Raw genomic sequence first — 5391 nt, forward strand, 5'->3', positions numbered from 1 at the left:
ATCTCGGGATTTAGCAGCTGCTGACTGCAAATGCAGCCACATCATATTAAACTCGAATGTCAATAGCAGCCAACAAAGCCCCAGTTGACAGGCTTCTTGTTGACTCAAGGAAGCACAGACTTTCACAGAGCCCCTCTAAAGGGTGCTTACACCATCAACAGTTACTCCTCATCACTATCTGCTGCGCCCAGATTTGTAGCTGCTACCTACCTCTTTGCTGACCCTTGCCTGCCAGACTGTTCCTACCATCCCTTCTGTTGGAGCACTACTGTTGAGGTGGATATTCCCATACCTAGTGTCTTTATAACAAATGGGACAGCACCACTGGTCAAGGCTTAAGATCCTCTTTGCTGCTTTTGTGAAGACAGAGGATATTTCCTTTTTATTCTTTTGCATCTGTCTGTGATAGTTCCACTAGATTGCTTGAGCTGTCAGTAGTTGCTGACAAGAGTTCTTAACTGTCAGGTACCAGAGCAAGGACTCCGATGAGGCCAGGTTCAATAATTCAGCAGACTGTGTGGTGCTAAAACCCTTTCCCCATGGCCTTTGTTCTGGATGCATAAGTCTTCATAAAACTCGAAAGCCACTAGCCTTCTGCTGAATCAGGACTTGCTCCATTGTGCTTCAATGTCAGGGAGAGTGATGGCCACCATGTCTCATAGCTACCAAAGGAAGTATCTCTGTGTGTGTGTAGATGCAGGAAAAGTAAAAAGGGCCCATGCTGACTTTATCAGATCCAGAATTTTAAAGCTGTTTCAATCAGTGCACCCTTTGCTGTCAGGCTCCTTGAGGGTCAGGAGCTTTGCCACCTGCTACCACTCTGTAGCAATAAACACCCCTCTCCTCCAAATCAAGCCCTGTTGCTGCATCTTATGACCAAGATAAAGCAATTACTATCTAAACCATGAGTGGCTGCGGCAGCTACAGCCTGGAAGGAAGTAACATAATTTCTCCCTGGATTAAATAGCCTTTTATTTAGCAGAGATGATGCCCCCAGGGCATGATTTGGATGGCGCAATGAAACACAGCAATAGCCAAACCAATCAGCATAAAAAGTAAATGAGGACTTTCTGGATGAGAAGGTAAAGGAAGCTAGAGCGAGAAGCAGGAAAATCTAGGGAAAAGCCACACAGCGGAAGGCTGCCAGTCTGTGGGAGCAGCACAGGTTAGACACCTGCCTAGGAGGTTCAAAGACAAAGGATGCTTATGTCCCCTGCTCAAGGGCTAACTGCAGGCTGAAAGGTAACGGCCTGCTGTGGAAGTGTTCTGAGGAGAGTGAGGGAGAGTCTCTCTTCTAAACATGAGGAACAGAATGGGGTGCATGCTGAGAAGCCATGGGGTAGGTTGCTGACTTTTGGGGATTTGTAGAAATATTTGGGAGGAGACTGTCAGCTAATTCTACGTAATTCTCTCAGGATGCGCTGAGCTCAGCTGATACTGGAATGACGGTTTCCTTCTGCGTGCACGGCTTTTGCCCACCTCTGCGGTGTGAGGCTAAGCCTGAGTCAGGGCACTTTTAGTTTTATTTGTTGCTGTCATTCCCCACCAGTGATGTTCCTCAGACCCACACAAATCTTTGCAGGCAATGGACAGGAGGGAGGAACCGTGTGTGCAATTGACATGGTGAACCTACTGGTCCTGAATAAAAATTTCAGATAGGTACCCAGCCTGGGAAAGTTCAGCAGATAGCCCGGCATTTGGGAATCAGAGGCGGGAAAGAAAGTTGGGGAGGAAAGGGAAAGAAAGCGAGATGGAGGCCGGAAGAAGTGGGAACTATGTTCCAGCTTGTTGTGGAGGCAAACATCTGAAATAACAGCACTCAGGAAGCTGAGGCAGGAAGACCTTGAATTCCAGCTCAGCCTGGGGCACCGAAATGTGACCCTGGTACAAACTGACAAACAAACAGACAGACAGACAAACAAAATGTTAAGTTGGTAAGTGATCTTTTTTTCAACAAGTACAGCTTATCAATTCTCAACACTCCAAAGGTAATTTGAAACCAAATCTCCTCCTCCCCAGTTAAGATCCAACACAGATGGGGCAGTGTAAGCATACACACAAGATTTTAAAGTTGTTAAATGCAGTCTTTACTCAGCAAGTCCAGTTTATAGAATGTCAACACTTCTAAGTTAACTTAAAATCAGATATTGTCGGTGCTGCAGGCTGGACTGTGTGGATTTGCTTTTTGTCCTGCTCTCCTGGCTGTGAGCTTAAAAATGGTGTCAGTTGCAATTGATCCACAACCGAGCGTGGTGACCAGGGTGGCCAGCTTGCCCTTGGTGAGCTCAACCTATGACCTGGTGTCCTCCACTTATATCAGCACAAAGGACCAGTATCCATATTTGAGATCTGTGTGTGAGATGGCAGAGAAGGGTGTGAAGACCGTGACCTCTGCCCATCATCCAGAAGCTGGAGCCACAAATTGCTGTTGCCAATACCTACGCCTTCAAGGGGCTAGACAGGATGGAAGAAAGACTGCCTATTCTGAATCAGCTGACAGCTGAGTTTGTTGCCAATGCCAAAGGTGCTGTAACTGGGGCTGTAGATGGAGCGGTGGGGCTGCGTCCCGCCACTCGGCTAGCTTTACATCCTAAATAATTACACGGAAACTGTATTTATGTAAACACTGCTTGGCCCATTAGTTTCAGCCTCTTATTGGCTAATTTTCACATCTTGACTAACCCATATTTAGTAATCTGTGTAGCACCATGAGGTGGTAGCTTACCAGGAGGGATCTTAACCTGCGTTCAACTCAGAGAGGAGAGGCATGGCGACTGCCTATGGCGACTGCCTATGGCGACTGCCTGAAGCATCTGTCTGACTCTGCTTTCTTTCTCCCACAATTCTTTTCTGTCTACTCCACCTACCTATGTTCTGACCTATCAGGCCAAGCAGTTTTCTTTATTAATTAACCAATGAAACAACAGATATACAGATGACCCTTCTCCATCATGGGGCAAAAAATGCAGTGATGACCACTGTGGCCGGGGCCAGAGATTCTGTAGCCAGCACTATCACAGGGTGGTGGAGAAGACTGAAGGAACAGTGACTGGCAGCGTGGAGAGGACCAAGTCTGTAGTCAATGGCGGCATCAACACAGTTTGGGGGGAGTCGGATGGTGCAGCTCATGAGCAGCAGGGTAGAAAATGCACTTGCCAAGCCAGAGCTCCTAGTAGACCAGTACCTCCCTCCCTCTCACTCATGAAGAGGTAGAGACAGAAGTGAAAAAGATGGACAAATTTGGTATAGTTCAGAAGCCAAGTTACTATGTTAGATTGGGGTCCCTGTCCACTAAGCTCTGCTCCCGGGCTTATCAGCAGGCTCTCAGCAAGGTTAAAGATGCCAAACAGAAAAGCCAGGAGACCATTTCTCAGCTTCATTCCAGTGTCCATCTGATTGAATTTGCCAGGAAAAACATGCAGGGTGCCCAGGATAAGCTCTGTGTCTCGTGGGTGGGAGTGGAAGAGAAGCATTGGCTACCATGACACTGATGAATCCCACTGTGCTGAGCACATGGAATCATGCACTCTGGCTATTGCCTGCAACCTGACTCAGCAGCTCCAAACTACATGCCAGACTCTCCTGTCCAACGTCCAAGGGTTGCCACAGAATGTCCAAGATCAGGCCAACCACTTGAGGGTGATGGCAGGCGACATCTACTCAGTGTTCCGCAATGTTGCCTCCTTTAAAGGAAGTGGCCGATGGCTTCCTCACTCCCAGTAAGGGGCAGTTGCAGAAAATTAAAGAATCCTTAGATGGTGTGATGAATGACCTTCTTAACAACATGCCTCTCACCTGGCTGGTAGGTCCCTTTTATCCTCAGTCTACTGAGTCTCAGAATGCAGAGGTGAACATGACCAGCCAGAAGGTCCAGCCGTCTGAGCTCAAAACTCACTGAACCTATCCTTGTCACCAGTGCATGATGTTAGCCAGGTGATACCTTTTGCTAGTTTGAAATTAACCCAATAGGTGACTTTAGATTGGAAAAGGAGCTAGTTCAAACAAAGGTCCTCATTATGGTCATCAGTGGCTGAATTAAGAGCTCTAAAGTTGTTGGCGTTGCCACGTGACGTTTTTCCCCCCTGACTGGCAAGTGGAACGTGTTAGGCACTTGAGAGCCTAGCCAGAACTTAAAAGCCCAGGTGTGCTTACACGTTCTTGTCTGTGGCCTTTGTGCTATTGGCTGTAAATGTCTGTCTGTACTGAATAAAGATTCATTCATGTGGTTTAAAAAAGAAAAAAAAATCAGATATTGTCTCCCTCTGTTAAGCCTCGCACGCATAGACAGTGGGTGGAGTCTGGTTTCTTTCTCAGGCTTGGAATGGAGTAGGGAAAAAGAGTTGAAACAGGGCAGGAATTTCTTACTTGATTGGCATTGTCTTAGATGGGTTTGTGGTCTATGGATCTGACAGGTGTTTGGTGCAGGCCTCTCTGTTAGGGCTATGGAGACTAGATAGCTGGCAGTGTCCTTAGCTATTTTCCACTAAGGCCTGTTTGTCCCTCTAGGAAATCTGTTTGGAAAGGAAAGACAATGAGCCTTAGAATTTCTTTGTTGTATAACCCATTTCTGCCTGTGGGAAATACTATTTTTTCCCTCTTGACAAACTATGGGAGTATAGGTTGTCCAATTCATCAGCTCAGCCTACCTTTTAAAATGGAAGTTAGACATGAGCCTACATGCTCTCTAAATAGTAGTTGGTCACTGGACTTGAGATGAAGGGTAGACAGCACCCTCCCTGCCATGGGGGAAGCACTGGTCACAGCCGAGTTTTCTTCATGCATGACAGATTACAGCTCTTCGGAGTCCAGATGTCTATGTTTTCTTGTATAAATAAAAGCGTTAGAGATATCTCACACATTCTTGTCTCCAACTGAAGTTTCTACACAGAAGAATGAAATCATTTAAGTTGTAATATACATCGGCTTTATACGTTAGCTGAAATTCCCTCAGAAGCCTCAGAAGTCACTCCTCCTTAGACTGTGACTTTCGCAAGGGCAACCCAACCTCTCAGACACGAAGGTGTTAGTCTGCATTCCTATAGTATTGTGGTGATATATTTTCTCTTTTGCGGGAAGATTTTTTTCTAATTACAGTAAGTGGGTGCCAGGCTAAGTGGGAAGAAGGCTATTTGCTCTGTAAACTGTCCAGTGGGCTGTTGATGTGTGGTGTTGTTGACCAGGTAGTAGCTGAGATCCTGGAGGCATCGAGATTAGTACCAACAAATCAGTGCCTGAGCTGGGTTTTCAGTTTCAGTGAGCATGTGCACCCATTGGATATATCGTCACAGCCCAAAGCTAAGGGCAGATTGAGGATGACTTGTTTAATTTGATTGACTGAACTGCAAAACTGGGTCATTCACCATGTAAAATATCTAGAGTGTAATAATCTGA

The 5391-nt window shown here is 46.3% G+C and overlaps 1 pseudogene; it reads left to right on the plus strand.

The window, feature by feature from the left end:
- The first annotated feature begins 2216 nt into the window (after positions 1-2216).
- On the plus strand, positions 2217-4011 carry LOC119815603 (annotated as a pseudogene).
- The last annotated feature ends 1380 nt before the right edge of the window (positions 4012-5391 follow it).

The sequence above is a fragment of the Arvicola amphibius genome, chromosome 5 (genome assembly GCF_903992535.2).
Source record: "Arvicola amphibius chromosome 5, mArvAmp1.2, whole genome shotgun sequence".
Classification (NCBI taxonomy): Eukaryota; Metazoa; Chordata; class Mammalia; order Rodentia; family Cricetidae; genus Arvicola; species Arvicola amphibius.